The sequence below is a fragment of the Myotis brandtii genome, unplaced genomic scaffold (assembly GCF_000412655.1).
Source record: "Myotis brandtii unplaced genomic scaffold, ASM41265v1 scaffold656, whole genome shotgun sequence".
Lineage (NCBI taxonomy): Eukaryota > Metazoa > Chordata > Mammalia > Chiroptera > Vespertilionidae > Myotis > Myotis brandtii.
In genome coordinates, this window is record NW_005370548.1 from 467653 (window position 1) to 486772 (window position 19120).

Consider the following 19120-nt stretch of genomic DNA (forward strand, 5'->3'; position numbering starts at 1 on the left):
TCAGCTCTCGGTGCCAGGTGGGCTGTGTTGGGCCATGGGAAGAATTAGCTTTCAGCGTGGCTGTTTTTCCCCCTGAATGAAGGGGGATTGTTCCAAAGCTCATGGCTATGGTTTGGTTTTTGTTGGGCTGTAGTCAGTGGAGGGGAGTCCCGGGAGGGATAGCGTGGCTACAGTCAGTGTAAATACCTCAAGTCTCACCTGTAAATCCTGTCACCGCGCAGGGATGGTTCACTCCTCAGACATTGATTCCTTGGTTTTGTCATATGACATCCAAACCAGGTGTCCACGTGCTTTGTGCCCGAGGGGCGAGGCCTTGCTGGGAGTGAGTTCATAGTCACAGGCTGGGCAGGTGCATAAATTCTGTGGAGCGAGTGGAGGCACCATCCCTGGCGACTTGGGCTTGTGCTGTCACAGCGTCAACCCAGGCCCTGGCTGAGGCATGTGCTGATCGAGTCAGCTGAGTCATCTCTGTGTCTTGAGCACCCCTGGGAGTCCTCAGAGAGATCCTGCCGAGAAAATCTCCCCCGGAAACCCACAGGGACCACTCCACTCTGCACTGTCATCAGGCATCTGCAAACGTCCTACCTTCCCCTACCTCCTGTCTTTTTAAGGACTACTTTCGACCTTCAGGTAGCAGTGGGCACCCCTTTAACTAGTCTGATCATCTCCCAAGCCTTTTAATGCTCCCCACCCCTCAATCAGCTGTCTGCGCTTCAGCAGTCTGCAGCCTCTCGGATTTCTGTCTTGAAATTCCATTGAATGCCACCTCCTCTGTGAAGCCCTCTACACAGGCAGAGTTACCTGTTCTGGGTTAATTTTACTGGGAAGCCTCTCAGAGCAAGACTGTTCCCACCCCTAAGATCAGGTGGATGATAACATGTTCATTTGTCTTCAGATCTTTGTCTAAAAATAAAAAGTAATGTTACAGACACTACTAAGTTTTACTTCATATATGTATGAAGTAATATTCCAAGTATATCAGGAAATACATATGTTTATATAATACCCTTACATATTTGAAAATTCACTGATTACTTAACGTATGTATCCATGAACATTTTCATGTCTACTGTGGAAAGCATGCGAAGTAGAAGGGAAAGGAAGCCTATGGCCCACGAGGACAAGCCATGCCAGTCAGGGACTATGAATCCCACTATGCAGTTAGTTAAATATTTGGTTTCCTACTATGTGCCAGATACGGAGAATAAAATGGGATCAGGGCATTTATTTAGCCGGTAGAGACTTAGAGATAGGCAGGGTAGACAGCAGCCTGGCATTCAACAAGGAAGGTATTACAGAAGATACAAGATGGGTTTTGAAGAGTGCATAGGAGTTTTCTGGGCAAGCTCTCACCACCTCAAAAATGTGGTTCCTTGGTCATAGTAGATGCTTATTTAACATAAAACTGTTATGTCAGAGGCTTGGGACTACTGAGAGCCTATACTAGTCCCTCTCTCCCTGGCACTAAGAGGCTGTCTCTGCCCCCCTTTCCTTGACTTAGAAAATTGGATGTTTAAGGTGGTGTCGGGGGGCGGGGGGGCAAATTCCTTCTTGAACTTGAGCAGGTCTTCAGAACCGCTCCTGCCACCACTCTCCTGTCCTTATGAAGGAAGACCTGGCTGCGTCCGCCCGGGGTGTCTGCCTCCTTGTTAACAGGACACAGGACTCTGGTTTTCGTAAATGGGGAGTCGGGGCCTGGGAAATCCAGGCGTTCCTTTCTGATTTGCTACATGATCCGGCAGGATACGTCACAGGATGGATCCCAAGGCTGTTTAAAAGAGGAGAAACTATAATAAGAAACTCTAGTTTCCTGAGATTTGAATGGTTTGAAAGGTAGAGTGTGGCTGAGAAGTTGGTTACAGTAATGTCATACATTTAAAAAATATTAGTCATAGGGATCCTGATCGATTATAAGGTGGGGTTGGCAATGGCCAGCATTGGCCACAGCCATTCCTTTCCACCAACCACACCAGCCCTCTCTCACAACACAGACACTCCAGTTGTGTGGCAACTCAAATGTTGAAAGTCAGTGTTCTATGGAAAAGCCACAGCAAAGATACCTGGCGCGCCTGCTGCCCGGGTGTTTGCCCTTTCTGTGTGCCTTTCCCGCCTGCCGCAGGATGAGTCCCTTCCCTTCTGGCCCCTGCCGCTCTGTGTGGACAGGAAGTGGTTCAGATGATGCGAAAGGGCCCATGTAGTTGCTCTTCATTCCATGTATCGGAAAATAAATGTGAGTTCTGTTTAATGCATCACCTCTTTTCATATTGCATTTGCCAAGAAAGTGCAATTTTATTGAACATTAGGATTGAATTCTTAACTGAGTAATCAATTTTAGTAGTAAGTTAAAATGCCTTCTATTAATGGACAACTGCAACCGTTAATCAGGGTTACAGTGGATTAACGGTTGTCAGCATTTATGCTGATGGCGCTGGGGCAGGGTGGGCCTGTGCCGTGCAGTGTATAACTGCGTTCCTCACACAGTGGCCGATACTTTGTGCCGCGGTGTTGATCGTGTGGCGCCCTTGCTGGCTACTTGGAGACGTGGTGCCATTTTCACGGCGATGACACGTCACCTTCTGGGTCGGCACGCTGGCTTCGTGTCGGGAGAGATGGAAAGGTTCATTTGTTCTGCTGCTCCCCTGTTTAATGTGATCTGTGCTGTGACTAAAGCAAGACAAATAGTATTTTTAATGAAACCGTTTAATAACCTCTGGAAGCCAGAGTCGAAGGCACTGGGAAAACGCAGTTAAAGGGTGGCTGGGTGTAAACAGCACAGACACCGCGGCTTCCGTTCCACTGACCCGGTCCTTCTGCTTTCAGGGTTTCATCACCGTAAATGGTTTTGAACCAATGAAGCTGGATTCCCTTAAAGAGACGGACAGCCCATCGTGTGGACTGTAGAGCTCGTGGACAGATTTATTTGGGTGAGTTACTGTAAAGTGCCTGCAGGTAACAGTTCAGGCTTTCCAGAGCCCCCTTCGGAATGTGTTTTCAATTAGTGGGTGACTATGGATCGCCGCAGCCTCTGGGAGTTTCATCGGGATGTCTAAGAGCAGGGCCACATTGATTGCCGTTCAATTAATTGCATCTGGTATTTTCATTTATCAGAAGCAAAATACATGTAATTAACTCTGAAGCAATATAGTTCCGTGTGAAATGATTGCTGTTGCTGCTATAAAGATAAGTCAGCGGGAATGCTGCTGCTAGGAGCTCGGGTCAGAATGGGAGTCGAGTTCGGACTTCTCGACACATTAATTACAAAGAATAAAGATGAGTTAGGGAGACCTCCTCGACCCCCTCGAGTCGTCTGCACAGTGGTGGGTGCGCTTCCTTAGGGCGCCCGCAGCCTGCTGGCCACGTCTTCCTGAGCTTACACTCCCATGGCCAGCCTCGAGGCGGCTTGAGCATGGCTGGGTGAGTCCTGGCCGGCGGGGGTGTGAGTGAGCGGGACGCGCTCAGCTCTGGCTGCACTCACTGGGCTGTGGTTGAGAAAGCATCGATGATGGAGTTCCGTCCTCCGCCCGGGGCCTGGCTTTAGTTTCAACACACCTTGAGCCATTTTTCACAAAACCTGGCTCGTACTGCAAGTGGCAGCTCTCGGAAGTGATTGAGTTTTACCCGCTTTAAAACATGTTTCTTCTTGAGCTGACATCATGTTAACGCAAGAAGAAAGAGCGGGTGAGCAAATTTCCTCAGTGTCTTTTTCGTCAAGCCCTTACACTTGTTCCCCAAAGTGTAAATAGGATGGAGTCTCCATTTTAAGGAAAGGTCAAGTTCACTGCTGTGGCCTCCGTGTTCCTCGGAGCTGGGAGCGCCAGCGGGCAGCCGAGCTGAACCTCAGGCTGAACCAACCAACAGTGTCTCACGGTCCCCACATCTCCCTCCATTCCGCACTCCATGGAGGAGTGTCAGCTGGGGGTGCCGAGCCGCCCGCCTGGTCACCAGCAGTCGCCTCTTCGAGCCATCCGGAGCCGAGCTTGTGGATTGAGTAGTTGGACTGGGGCAGTCTCAGAGCTCCGCACCTGTTCAGGGTGAATGTAGAAGCCAGGACACCTTTCCTAGGGGTGGCCTGAGCGGTCTTGCCCCACCAGAGGCCACAGCGGAGCATGACATCCCCTGAGGACCACTTATCAGAGCAGACTAACCTGAGCCCTCCAAGAACCTCAGCATTGGAGGAGACGAGAGACTAGAAATGCCAGGGCGCATTTTGGGGGAGGCATGGGAGTATTTACTAGTAAGTCATGATGGTCAATCGCAACCAAAAAATCTCCCGCTGTGCCTTCCAAGGCCAACCTACCTTTCTTCCTGGCCCTCACCTGTGTTCCTTCAGTTAGACCCTGTGTGCATGCTGGGATTGGTCCAGGTCTCTCAGAGACATTGCGGTGCAAAGTCTTGGTGGGTCTGGCTTTGGTGGGTCTCCGTTCCAGTTTTGGGGTGCTGGGTTTGAAGGTGTTTTCAGGGGTGATGGAAATAAATCCATCGGACTCCTGTGGGCCCATGGAGTCCGCGCACTGGCTGTGCCCCGTGCCCGAGTTCTTCACAGAAAGGTGCCCGAGGCTCACCTGCTGCTGCGGGGGGGAGGGGGGAACCTCTTGTCTGGATAGCCCAACCTTGAGAGCAACGCTCAGTACATTTCACAGACACCGTGGGTTGGAAAACTACTTCCTCTCCAGATCCGAATGTGGAAATTGATAGTGCAGGGATGAATGGGCTTTTAAAACATCGACAGTGGTTGAGTAATAGCATCTTCATTTGACTCAGCCTGATACCTGAACCACTGTGGGATCTTGTGTAGCGGAGGTCCCCATCTCAGAACGCTGACCTTGCGTAAATGCGTCCGATAGCAGAATGAAAGCGCAACACGCCTCCTGATCAGGTTCTTGAGCCCCGAGCGCCCTGCCAGTGGGATAACCTGCACCCCTGACTACCCTGGCCTGTATTCACAGGGGGGCGTTCTCTCAGGTCCCCAGAAAGTACCTCTCTCTTCTCTATGACTCATCACTCTGGCCAGGAAGGTGTACCCCACTTTTGGGACGGCCGCACACAAAGCCCTGCCGGTAGTCAATGCATAGCCACACCAGAGGGGCATCTGGGGTTGCCTCCGCCTGGGGGCTCACCTGCTGCGTCCTGGAATGGACGGGTCTTTAAACACGGGCGAGGAGAAGGACGGATGACAACCACAGTGCTCGTGAAAAGTCGCAGCCCTGAAAAGGCCGGCCGGGGTGCTGGAACCCTCTGCGTCATTGTTGTCATCTTAGTGATGTTGAGTATGTCCTCATGTAATAGCTTTGTGTAAGCCTATTATTGTCGACGTGGTATTTTGGAATGTGGCTTTTTTTAATAACTCCAACTCAAACACTTCAGCTTTCTCCCCCAGAGGCTCGCTCTGCGCACCATGAGCGGTGACAGACTGCTTTTAGCCCTGCTCCTACCCCCCGTTCTCCACTGGTTCCTTGTTACAATGCGCTCTGGTCTGCCCGCTTCTCCTGGAGCTGAGTTAGGTCTCCTGGGGTCATGTGGGTCATTGTTTGTCTTGTGCTGTTTTGTTATTGAGCATTAATATTTATAGCGGCTCCCAGTTACCTTGTAATTTTAACAAAAGCGCCAGGGAAAAATCAGTGCTTTTTGTTGAATGTCTACGAACGAGTGGAAGTGGAAACCAGAACCCTGGCTTTGTTCTGTGAGGTGATGGTGGGTAGTGGCGGCTGTGGTTTGGCAGAGACACCGCCGAGCATCCGGCCGCCTGCGCCCAGCGAAGCTCACACGCTGTTATTTTGACAGGTCGCCATCGTGCCCGCCTCCCAAGGCCCCAGGGAAAGGCCACCTGAAGGCCCCAGGGCGCTGCGAAGGCGCTTGGTGGGCACGAGGGCCTCGGTCTGCCGTGGGGACCAGGCTGTGGGCCATCGGAAACAGGCCTTACCCAGGCCAGCAGGCTGTGAAGCCTCCTCCCAGGCATTAGGGCAGTGATGGCGAACCTTTTGAGCTCGGCATGTCAGCATTTTGAAAAACCCTAACTTAACTCTGGTGCCGTGTCACATATAGAAATATTTCGATATTTGCAACCTTAGTAAAACAAAGACTTATATTTTTGATATTTATTTTATATATTTAAATGCCATTTAACAAAGAAAAATCAACCAAAAAAATGAGTTCACGTGTCACCTCTGACTCGCCATCACTGCATTAGGGCCTCAGCCCTGTTTCTGAAGGGAGAGCATTGCCTGACCTCAGAAACAACACCCACACCTGCTGGCTCTGGCTGTTGAGATGCAGAGGCCATGCTGGTCCCACCTGTGGCCTCTTGGCCTGCACTGGGCCCTGCGGTCCTGCTCCGTTCTCAGCCACAGGCACCGATGCCCACATGAAAACCACAAGCCAGAGGCAGACACCAGGCCCCTTCATCTTGCAGGGGCAGGTGCCGGGAGCTTCAGCCAGGCCCTCAACAGTGTAGCTGCAACAATGCAGCACTCAGCTGGAGGGCCCCAGCTGGAGCAGGGTTCTTGGTTCTTGGGATTTTATTCCTGAGCTGCAGGTCCAAGTTCACGTGGGAGCCATTCCCTGGGAGGAGCTGACGCAGCCCATCTTTCCTCCTGGCGAGGACCAGAGAGGTCACCCATCCTGTCCCTCGTCCCGGCCACACAGGGCCGAGCCCCCAGCCCGACTCCTCCGGGTGGGCTGCTTTCTGCTCTGTTGGTTGTTCCCCTCCTCCGCCCCTCACAACTGCTGGTTCTAATCAGTTGATTTACCAGCCAGGGAGGCGCAGAATCAAACAGAGGGTCTTAATTTTCACTGTCATCCCGGGGCCTGGAGTCAGCAAGCCTGCCTGGACGTCCCGGCTTCCTGGCCAGGGCGGGTGTCTGCTGAACCGCCCACTGGAGGGCCCTGCTTGGGAGGAACAGTGGTCTTCTCTCCCCTGGTGGGTGGCAGGGGGTCATTATTGAGCACCCCCTCCAGGTGTGATGCTGGGTAGGCGGGAGGTCCACCTCTTTTCCAAGATTTTTATGGTGCTGGCTGGGACCCCGTCTTATTCATGAACATGCGATGCTCAGATCACTGCTCCCAGGTTAGGGGACCACCAGAGGCGGGTGCCCGAGGACTGATGGTCATTGTTTCTGAGGCTTGGAGCATGCATGTGTTAAAGGGAAGGAGGGGGAGGGGGGGCCGCCAGGGTCAGGGCCGCCCTTGTTGCAGGAAATGATTATTTTCTGTTTACTGTAAGTTTCAGGTTGATGATGTGGATGTGTGAATGGGTAGGAAATTAGCTTTCTCGTAAAAAAAATGTTGGGTCTCCAATCGGGTGTGATTAACGAGAGAGGAAAAGGTTGTGTGTGTGTGAAGCTTTTTGTTTAGTATATCTGTTACCGCCACTGCAGTCACTCCTTCTGGCATGCATTAGACCAGTGGCATTTTTGCTAACATGGTCTTCCTTTTAGGCGGTTTCAGTTTCTACTTCCATCTAGGTCAGCGGTTCTCAACCTGTGGGTCGCGACCCCTTTGGGGGTCGAACGACCCTTTCACAGGGGTCGCCTGAGACCATCGGAAAACACATCTATAATTACATATTGTTTTTGTGATGAATCACTACGCTTTAATTATGTTTAATTTGTAACAATGAAATTGGGGGTCACCACAACATGAGGAACTGTATGAAAGGGTCGCGGCATTAGGAAGGTTGAGAACCACTGATGTACACCACCTCCCAGGTTCGAGTAGCAGCTTCCTCAGCAACAGATGCTAAAGACCCACTTTACAGCCCAGAAAACACATTAATTACATATTGTTTTTGTGATGAATCACTACGCTTTAATTATGTTTAATTTGTAACAATGAAATTGGGGGTCACCACAACATGAGGAACTGTATGAAAGGGTCGCGGCATTAGGAAGGTTGAGAACCACTGATGTACACCACCTCCCAGGTTCGAGTAGCAGCTTCCTCAGCAACAGATGCTAAAGACCCACTTTACAGCCCAAGAAACCATCCATGTGGTACTGATGGGATCGGGCTTCTTTGAGGTTTTTCATCTCTAATTTCTGGATCCCGGTGTAGCGCCTTTTCTAAAGTAAGGCTGAGAATTCTGTCGTCCTGGTGGGAGTGTGTCCCCACACCTGTTGCCCATGGCGCCCTCCTTACCTGGCTTCTAACACCCACAGAACACATGTGCTTTATTTATTGATTGACTCATTTATTTTTGGCAAACGGCAACTCCCACCTGGCCCCATGCTGTTAAAAATACAGCCTTCTTGGTGAGCTGAATGCATTCTTGCCACGTAGCAATTAAGATAATTCCCCTAGACTTGTACCAGTTAAGGATAAGTAGGAGGTTTTAAAAGAAAGTGCTGCGTAATTGAACGGGTTTTGTGTGGGCACATGGGTAACACGTGAGAATACCTGCCCTGAGCGGACTCCTGCGTAAGCAGGTAATAAAAGGGCACATTTTCCTGTGCTTATCCTGAGAAGCAGCCGAGCGGTGACATTTATACATATTTCATGATGCGGTTTCCTTAGGCCCCGGCAGCAAACAAATCAATTTCTCAGCAGTATACTATTTAAAAGAACAGCAACAACCTGCGGGGTGGGCTGCAGAAGCTGTTAAAGTTCATTATATGTGGCAGAAAGATAGAACAATAGGAAATAAATGTGTGGGGATAAAAAAAACAAACCAAGGATGAACAGCAGTCCTGGGCGCCTGATTACGGTGTTTAATTTCCATGTCTTCATAAATGTGTCCTAAGAACAGTGCTCCCACTCGGCACCCCCACTGCGCTCTTTCTCCAGGCTGAGGATCAGATGTCCCCGTGAGCTTCCCTCCCGTGGGTCTGTTGGGAGTGGGCCTTGATTTATTGGACGGTATTGCACTGCCGTTTAATGTAGGAGATTTGTAGAAAACGTGGCAAAGATATCAGGTTCCCGTGCCCAGTAACCCGACACCTTCTCTGTGGCCGCCTCCCCTTCCGCTCAGCTATACATTGTTTAACTGAAAGGAACCCTTTGTTGGTCTGGCCCCTTGTAACCTGCACCTCCTTGGAAAATTCAGCAGAAGCTGGGCAGGGTGATTGGTTTCCCTGGTCTGAGGAGGAGGCAGGGCCTCCGAGGAGCTGGGGACTGGGCAGTGCAGCTTTACTGGATCGCCCCTCGGTCACCGTGACCATCGCCCCGCCCCTTCTGCATTCCACAATGCAAGGGCGCAGGGGCGAGATGTTATGGGGACAGCACTGTCCGAGGGCAGGTTCTGTGTCCTGGGGGGTCTAGATCTAGTGCCCTCGGCCTCATCTGCATCTTAATATCGGTAATCTACTGGAATTGGCTTTGCTGGGTGTCCATCGCCCCTCTGGCACATTGGGGTCCTCCCATGAGGGCGGGAGGGTGGGAGCCTTGCTCGTTGATAGCACAGAAACCCGGGGTGCCAGTCTCCTGGAAGACACTGAGCAGCGTCTGGCTCTGGGGTGAAATTAGATGAAGGTGTTGTCAATGAACTTGGATTAAGGAACAGTGCTCTGTTAGCGTAGAACTTCCTAACTCGGCTTCCCCAAGCTCCCTGAGGCAGAAGCCCTGTCCGGTGCCCTCATGGTCGCCATAATTTTATGTACATGACCTGCACATCATGGAAGACACAGCACTGTTTTGAATGAATGGGACCGGGGTGGTTTGGCGTGGCTGGGCCCATCCCAGCATCTGTCTGGAGGGCAGGGCTGGCGACATTAGCCGGCAGCGTTTTCTACAGACAGAAGGCAGCCCAGCATGTTGCACTACCTGTTGGGGAGGTGCGCGTGTTCTGAGATAATGAAGCATAAATCCTGAGCTTTCCCGATCCTGAGCAACGGCATGCCTCTGTCTCCCCTGCCTGCACACAGGGCTGGGAGTTTGAATTCCGTGGGCCTTGGGGACCCAGCTGTACCCTCCTGTCTCCTGGGGGCGTGGTGCTTGCAGCCTCCTGGGCGAGGGCTGCATCGGAGCTGGGATTCTGAGCACTGCAAGGAGGCCCAACTGGCTCCGGCGTCCATCACCCCGGGTCCCTCGGGATGAAGGACAGATGGCCTGTGTATCAGATTCCTTCATGGACCCAGCATGGTGGCCGCCTCCTTGCCTGCCCTGCAGATTTGGAAGCTGGTATTTCCTGCGTGCGTAACTGATGGCCCCAGGCCCACGGTTGTTAAAAACCGTAACTTTGAGAGTACTGTACTGGCTTTTCGTAATTCAATTGAAACTCGCTGCTGCTTCCTAATTACAGCTGGAATGACCTCTAAACCGCGGCAAAGGGCTGCAACTTCCTCTCAGAAGGCGGATTCATATTGATTTGTACTCTGATCTCCCACGGGCTTAAATGGCAGCACCGCGGAGGCCTGTGTAAAGCCGGAAAGCCTTCTGCCTGCGTGTTTAAACAGCAGATTGACACGGCGCTCGACTTGGCGGGGAAGCAGCCCAGCTCTTTAGTCAGGAACCGCATCAGCGGTCGCTCCCTCCCTCCAGCAGCCCCACGGCTTTGGCACATCCTCCTCGTGGGCGTGGGGAAGGCAAAGACTTGGCCGTCGCCTTGGTGATGGTGGGGGGCTGATGGCAGGGCCAGGAATGCTTGCAGCATGACCTTGGCCCCCGCTGATGGCATTGACCTTGGGCAGACTAAACCCCTCTGCGCTTACTGACTCGGGTTCCCCCTGTGAAATGGGGGTGAGCAGTAACGGTCCATCGCCGAGTTGTGTGGGTCAGTGAGACGCCTGGCATCCAGGTTACAGAAACCTTCAGGTGAAAGGTGACTAGGACTCTAGACTTTCTTGCTCATAACAGACAGTTCTGTCCTGTTTTCTCCTGGGACTTTGGACGTGGGAAGCAACCCCCTTTTCCATCAAGCTGCTAGTGATGTTTCTTCATCAGGGAGGAAGGGTTTGGGGTTCCCTGAGCCTTTTCCCTGCAAGTTCCACTCATTTTGTGCGAGGGAGGGGATCCCAGGCTCAGCAGGGGTGACAGGAAGGCCTGCGCCCAGGTGGGACTGGCTACCTGCACACCTGTTTACTGATGTGCTTCCTTCTGTGGGGGCGGGCCCCCCTCTTCTGTCGATGGCTCCTAGTCTCTGCAGTTTCCGCGGACATTCCGTGTGACCAGGAGGTGGAGGCGGGTGCAGTCCGTCCCTGGGGTGGTGACCGGTCAGCGCGGAGAGGCCCAGCGCAGCGGCTTTATCTGAGAGCAGCGCTGGAGAGCCTGCCAGCTCGGCCGCTTCCCATGAAAGCCTGTTAGATCCAGGTCACCGCTCTGGACTCCTGCATTTTATGGCAAATTCTAAAAATGCAGATTTGTAACAAGCAGCGGTAATGAATTCAGACTGTTTGAATTTCACACTGAATAATGGCTGGAATTATCAGAGCCTGGGGCTTATGAGATCCTTGGATCGCCGTAATCTTTTCTCAAGATTCAATTGATGGCATGATGTAATGTCACATTACTTTATTAACAGTCCTGGCCATAAAAGAAACACCTACTAGGAAAGGAGAATTTAGTCAAAATACTAGTAATAACAAGACCATTTGGAATATGGAATATGTTCGGCGAAGTTCAGAAAGCCTCATCTCATTTAAATGTAACGCTGTGCCCACGGAGACCAAGTGCAATGCCACTGTGCCCTCGGCTTCCTTGCTTCTACATTCAACACTTTCTCTTTTAAACGTTCCCATTTGCAGTCTCGGAAGGGGATTCAGGGAGTATGGGAAGAGGGACAGCTCCACAGCTCTTAAATCCGTTCTGGTTTCGTGTTGTTCTCGCTCTTCTTCTGCCTGCCCGACCCTCCCCCAAAGGGAGATTTTAAACCTGCGAGGAAGGACAGCGCCCAGACCCAGAGGGGCAGTGCTGTCTGTGTACCTTGCTCTGTCCCGGATTCTCTTCCATGTCTCTCCCCCAAACGGCCAACGTGAAACACAGGCCCCCAGACAGAGGTGGAGATTTTCTCCTTTCAAACTGAGTTGATTGTCACAGGAGGGAGTGAGCACATGTCCTAAAACTCCGTTAATATTTGCACACGTTTGTGGTATTTAACCTTCTTTAATTTTAGAATTTATTGCCACTATTTCGGGTTGTGCGGGGGTGTGCAGGCGACACATTGCCCCCAAGTTCCAGCCTCTGGGAGAGCAGCCACATTGCTGGGCGCAAATGTGGGGAGACGCCAGGCCTCCCTTCTCAGCACAGAAGTGCCTTGTTTGATGTCGAGCTTCACTTACCAAAGGAATGGATTTATAGCTTTTGACATTTTGCTCTTAGAATTAATTAGGTGGCTAATCATTATAAATACCATTTTCTTCTGCTGTTGTCTCCATTTAATAGGGCCTTCTCCTGCCGCATGCACTTGTCAGTTTCAGACTGAGCCTTGTGTTTGGCTTTTATGATCTGTCAAGGGAAAATGGAAGTAAATCCTGTATAATATGCTAATTGATCTGTTTGGGAATTTTTAGATATAGACAACATCTGTGCTTGCCAGCAACACAGCTAATGGCTTCCGTTCTTGGGCCAATGAGGTTTTCTGGGTCTCCGTGACCTTGCCGACACAGCCCGTGTCCTCCCCACCAGGGTTTGGCAGTGTGGAATTTGGGGGCCTTTTTCTGGTGCCCAGGGGCCCGGCCTGAGACCACGCAGGATTCTAGTGTGAGAGTGCCTCTGGCCAGCGTGGGCCGGCTCTAGTCTTGTGCCCCACCCCACCCCCAGCCTAGACCAGACTGGCTAGAGCGATGGGTTCAGAGCCTGTGGCCTTGGGCCTGGGCCCCCGGAACCCTGCCGATCTTGTTGATGCTGCATTTCCGAGCGAGGCACCTTTGCTTGCCCTCAGGCGGTGGTTTGGGCCACGTGAGAGCTTATTTTTTCGTGCAAAACTGTGCAGCCGGAAGTATCGTCTTCTCCTGTGAAGCTCGAGGGGCGGGGGGAGGGGCGGGGGGCGGCTGCGCCCGGGAGAGCCGCCTCCTGGAGGAGCTTTTCCCAGCAGCTGGTGACAGGACCGAGGGCCCTTCAGTGAGCCTGAGCGCTGGGGTCATACACCGGCTTTCCCTGGCCATGGAGGGCAAAGGTGAAAGCAGCTTTTTGGGGGTGGAGTCGGGGGGGACCCAGCCTGGTCCAGCACTTGCCCTGAAGTGGAAGCCCCGCGAACTGAGTATTGTGAGTGTGCTGGTCAGTCTTGGGCACACAGCCCCATCACATTCCCTGTGTGTGTGTGGTCCTGCCAGTTTGGGGAGTGCCCTTATTTCTCCTGAGTTTAATGGATAATGGAGGCTAATCAACGTCTCCTGGCACTTGACAGGAGCAGAATAGGATCGGAACCTGGGTCTGGGTTGGACCCGCACACCCAGAATGCTCTGCTCCATTACCAGCTCCCCACACAGTTCCGGTGTTGGTGGTAAAAGGTTTGATGTTGAAGGCACCTGATTGGCTGTTGACTTGATGGGTGTTCTGTCCTCTCTCAAGCTTGTTTACAAACAGCCTCTAGGAAGAGGCTTCCTGACAAGCTAAATGCTCTCAGTTGAGATGCATGTGTGGGGCTTGGAGCTCCATTCCCCACAGACCAAGCCAGGTGGGCCCAGACTAGGACATGCATCTTGGACTTCGCAGGAGCCGGGCCCCCAGGCTGGACCAGCGCAGGGTTGGGGGGGCTCAAACCCCAGAGTCTCTGTGTGTGTCTCTCTCTCTGTTCAGCAAAAGCCAACTGCCTCCAGGCCCACTGGCACTGCAAGGTATGGCTGGGGTGGGGACAAGTAAGGAACAGGCTGGGATTCTGGAGCAACCTGCCCAGGCCCACACCTGTTCCCAGGACTGAACACCCCCGGCTCCCGCCCTGGCAGTGACTGATGGCCAAGGTGGTCTCCCAGGTTTCCGTGTGCACTGTGTGAAGGCGGCTGTTGGCTGCTGTGCTGTCATCACTGTGGCTTCAGGTTCCTTTTGTCTGCGCCCGTAGACACCTTGGCAAAGGTAATCATTGCAGACAGCACCCGGACCTGCTCATCTCTGACTCAACTTGCACACTCAAGCACACACACAAACCCCTGCAGACACTCACACATGCTCACTCATACACACGGGGGGTACAGACCCTGCTTGTGGCATGTGTGACTGGGGGGCACCTGCATCTGGACCAGGTGAGGAATTTCTCGGACCCCCGTCCTCATCTGGGTGCAACCGCTCTCTTAGCTCCCAAGGGAGAGAATGGAGGTCTTAGACAAACAGTTGCCCTTCTTCACTGTTGGCTGAAATGTTATAGCCGTGGAGTTGGGGTGATTGGACTGTGCAGCCTTTTCCTCCTTCCTCCCCAGTCAGTTTTATCATCGGATTTCAAAGGACCACGAGCGGACCTGGTTTACCTACCCAGCAAGCATGGCTCAGATCATGCTATTATGCCAACATTAATGTTAGGGCACACGCAGTCCATAGTCAGCAGGTTCACACACTACTATCATTAAAATTTCCGGCAAAAGCTGCAAAAATTAATTGGAGGCGTGTAATAGTTTAGAATGTGAGTCAGCTTGTGGTAATATAAATTACGGAAGAGAGGACAGTTTTATATACTGAGAGGCAAAGCTGGCGTACGGTAATGAGCAGCGATAGAAGTGAGGGGCTGCTTTTCCATTACGGATGCACTCGGAAGGGCCTGGACTCCGCTGATGAATAGCGTTAATTCGCTCCTACAGTTCCAATAATTCATGGTGCAGTTTAATGACTTCTAGATAAAAACAGGATTGAAATGTTAATTTCTCTGAAGAAATTGGGGCATTCTTGTATATCAGGCATTACCCCCCTATTAACCTGCTAGTTAATTTTGCTAAACAAACCTCTGGGAGATGTTTCATGCTACGTAGACTTCTGTATTTCTTACCTGAGTTAGAAGTAACTTTCTTTTTCTTTCTTTTTTAACCTTAATGTATGTGAGTCATCTTAGATGAGAATTTATCAGGCAGGGCTCTGTCTAATAACTTGACCGAGTGGAGGTTTCTCCACACTTAGCTTCGTAAACAGCCATGTGACTTAATCTGCATTCTGGGGACTAGACACTGTTCTTCCTTTGTTTTCTTTGGCTGTGGGTTTGGGTGGGTTTTGCGCTGGGAAATAAGGACTGTGGATCCGTCCGTGTGAGATGCCTGAGGCTCTGGTCTCAAATCATGCAGGAATTTTGCGATCACCCTGTTATTTTGTTTTATTTTGCATTTTTCTTGCCTTTTAAACCGAGTTCAGTGCCTGCTCTCAGAAAAGAAGATGGAGCAGGAAAATACTAAGTACAGTAACAAAAAGTTAACTAACGGTGTTCTGTGTAATTAAGGAATATTGAAATTTTATCCCCAGATATTTTGTCATGGTAAACATGTATTACTATCTGGTTTTGCTATACAGTGGGGCCTTGACTTACGAGTGTCCCAACTAACGAGTTTTTTGAGATACCAGCTGTCTCTCCGCCGATTTTTTGCATTGAGTTGATAGAGTAATTTGAGTTAACGAGCTCCTTAACGAGCTCGGTCTCGGAACGAATTAAACTCTTAAGTCAAGGCCCCACTGTACACACACACACACACACACACACACACACAAAGAGCACAAAAACCAAACCTACAAGTATTTAGGGGGCAAGACCCCCTCTCTGTTTATTCTCCTGCTTTGCCTCTGGGTGTGCTGTTCCAAGAGCTTCCTGAGAAAGGACTGTTAGGCTGAGGAGGTGAAGGCCCGGCAAGACGGGGCTTTAACCTGCAGCGGGGAGCAAGGCCTGGTTCCTCCCTGGTCACACACACACCCCACCCCCAGCTAGTGATCACTGGGCACAGGTGGATGCTGACTCCGTGCCTGGCGTCCTTGGGCTCGAGCCACATGGACCAACCCTGTTGGTGCTGAGCCCAGAGTGGCACGGAGATCCGTCCTCAGGCGGTTCTGCACCTTCTGGGAAGGGGTGACCCCTTCCCGTGTTGGCTTGTGCTGCTCCCTACTGTCCGGGGGGGCGGGGGGGAGCTTGGGCCCAGCCTCGCCTCCATTAGACTCACATGGGCGTTCAAGACAGGGCATCTGACCAACTGATCTGTGACCCCTGGTCATGACCACTTGGTGGGGTGGCTCACCGCTCATATGCCGTGGGCACTGGGCTGTTTGAAATGGGGCAAAGCCACCCCCAGATTCGACCAAAGGCGCTTATCGGCACAGGCATAACTCACCGCCTGCTTTTCCCTGTTCCTTTAACTTTTAATTGAAACCATTTAGTTGCCACCCCTGCTGCTAGGAATCTGGGGACAATTAGGGAGGTCCCATCTGTCCTCTGAACCACATTCTATCGCTTGCTTTGCTCACTCGAGAAGATGGCAGATCCGAGCAGCACTGCCTCTGCTCCCTGCTGGCTGGCTGCTATCTCACTTGAACGAATTATGGCAACTCTTTAATTCAATTATTTTCTGCAGCAGAGGCTTTGAGATGATTCGGGTGGAAGCCGGCGCCGGGTTTTCTGGTGTAAAGCGGTGCCTCCGCCGAGGCTGTAGGTGAATTTGGGAGTTTCACTCTGGGTGTGGATTGCGTCCACACTGCCCCCCAAGCTTCCTGGCACAGGCCCCTGTTTGCCATTTCAAAACATAGATTGGAAATGGCAGGTGCCATGGGCTTTGCCAGCCTTCCCCCAAGGGGAGGAATTATCTGTCCAGTAACATTAGGTCAGCGAGTTCCTGCCCAGCTGTGTGGGAGCGAGGGGCGGGGCCCAGCCCCGGGAAGGCCGGCTGTGACCTGGACGTGCTCAATCTCGGCCTCGGTGTTTGACTTGGAGTTAAACAGACCGTCAGGAGTGAGGTGTGCTGTACAGTCATCTTCACCAATTTGCTTTCTAATGTGGAAACTCTGCCTAAAATAGGACCTGCTGCACTGCTGTCCCACATACGAGGGCGGGGCTGCTCTCCACGGAGTGGCCAGCAGGTCCGGGAGGGCGGGCGGAGGGTGGGCCTCCTCTGGTGGGTGGTGAGACTTGTCCTTGGGCCTGTCCTCTGCCTTCCTTGTGGGCCGCAGGGTCCCGTGGATGTGCCCCGAGGCACGTCCTCAGATCTCAGGACACAGGGAAGCTCATTTCCCCAAAACATTGGGGTGTTTGTAACCCAGTTAGAGGTGCGCAGGTGCTGTTCAGTTGCAGTGAGGGAGCCGAGGAGAAGGCAGGAGCCGGGACCCCGAGGCAGGACAGAGCCCAGCGTGCTCTGCCTGGTCCCTGGGTGCCAGGTACGGCAGCACCGTCACGCTCGGAGCGTGAGCGTCTCACAGTGTCACTCTAGTGCAGCCGTGGGCAAACTACGGCCCGCTGGCCGGATCCAGACCGTTTGAAATGAATAAAACTAAAAAAAAAAAAGACCGTACCCTTTTATGTAATGATGTTTACTTTGAATTTATATTAGTTCACACAAACACTCCATCCATGCTTTTGTTCCGGCCCTCCGGTCCAGTTTAAGAACCCATTGTGGCCCTCGAGTCAAAAAGTTTGCCCACCCCTGCTCTAGTGTGTAGAGGTGGGTGCTTTTCGAGTGTCCTGGCTCCAGAGCCTAAGCTGTGCCCACGTCTGACGTCTGACGCTCGATGTTACTGGAAGGAACTGGTTTGTTCCGGGCAGCCCTTCCTGTGGCAAGACACCTGCCATTGGTGCTGTCACTGCCTCGGCTTTACTCCAAGGCATCCAGAGGCCCGGCTTGAGAACAGTAGCACGGCTGTCGTGTGCATGCATGTGGACATGCACGTGTGTGTCCGTGTGTCTGTGAGAAAGGTTAGTAAGGTCCTGTCAGAGAGTGTGACGATGAAGTAATCAGTTGTAATCTTTGGACTTGGAAACCAACCCGCCTTCCGAAATAGCATGCATGCCCTTTGACCTAGTAACCTCCCTCCCCACCCGGTGACCTCAGGGAGAAGTTTCTACATGGTGTGGATGGCCAGAGTGGAGAAGAGCTGATCCTTTTAAAATGGCGCCTTTACGAGTGGAACCAGCTAAGTGGAAGGCTGTCTCGGAGGGAACGGTCCAACATTGAACGCACATTGACGGCAGGAAGGCCTGGCAAACACTGCTGGGGGAGTCTGACGAGTGTGTCACAGTGGTGGTTGTCTTTAGCTGGGAGACTGAGGGTGGGTTTTTCCATTCTCCGGCCCCATTGTTTTGTAATGAATATGTGTTGCTTTTTTTTCAAATAGGGAAAAAATTGCTGATCATCTTGATGTTTCCAGGATTATATGCTTCTGATTGGGAGGCAGCAGGCCAAGCAACAAAATGCAAGATTTAGAGATAAAGCTAATTATCCTAACTATGCCGCCGGGGCTTTCTCCTCGCTCTTCCTGGGACATGCAACATCCAAGGTGCTCAGTGCTGGCTGGCCACAGAGCATCCTGCTGTGCCCCCACTTTACAGCGAGCATGCCCAGATGTCGCCGAGATCTGCCTACTAGGTGTACCGGTTATTAATGCGGATTTTGTAATCAAAGAAAACACGGTAATTTCAAGAGAAACATCAAAAGTGCTTTATTCAAAGTAATGTCCATCACTAGCTACACATTTCCCCATCTTTCGGGTAATTTGTGGATACGTCCCAATAGAACTTTTCTTGTTTTGAGGCAAGTCATTCAGAGACCCAATTTTCTACTTTTTTTGTACGTTTTGAAGTGCTGCTCAGAAAGTGCGTGTGCCATCGATCAGATCAAGTGGTCATCTGAAGGAACAAGGTCTGGTGAATACGGCGGGTGAATACAGCAGTAAAAGGTCTTCCCAGGCAGGATCTTTTAACGTGTCTTTAACTGGTTTTGAAGTGTGTGATGGTGCGTCATCATGAAGCCAAATTACTTTGCCGTGTCTTCTGGCGCATTCTGGTTGTTTCACATTCAAAGCGTGGTTCAAATTGATTATTTGTTGTCACTAGCGATCGGTATTAACGGTTTCACCTGGTTTTAGAAGCTCATAATACACCACACATTCCTGATCCCACCAAACGCAGAGCATTGTCTTCTTTCCAAAGCGATTTAGCCTTGCAGTCGATGTTGATGGTTGACCTGGATCAGCCCACAATTTTGTGCATTTGGGATTCTCAAAATAAATCCACTTTTCATCACCAGTCACAATTCGATGCAAAAAAGACTTTCGTGCTGTTGAAGCAACATTTTACTGATGACTTTTC

General features: G+C 51.6%; 1 protein-coding gene across 4 annotated transcripts in view; it reads left to right on the forward strand.

The window, feature by feature from the left end:
- Nucleotides 1-19120, forward strand: part of CTBP2 (C-terminal binding protein 2) — a 102975-nt gene that overhangs the window by 32740 nt on the left and 51115 nt on the right. For 3 of the 4 annotated variants that reach the window (XM_014528856.1, XM_005880841.2, XM_005880844.2), the window contains exon 2: nucleotides 2821-2924. The gene's annotated coding sequence lies outside the window, so the exon portion shown is untranslated. Of the gene's footprint in view, nucleotides 1-468; nucleotides 631-2820; nucleotides 2925-19120 lie in introns of those variants that run through there. The other variant, XM_014528857.1, reaches the window with a different exon arrangement.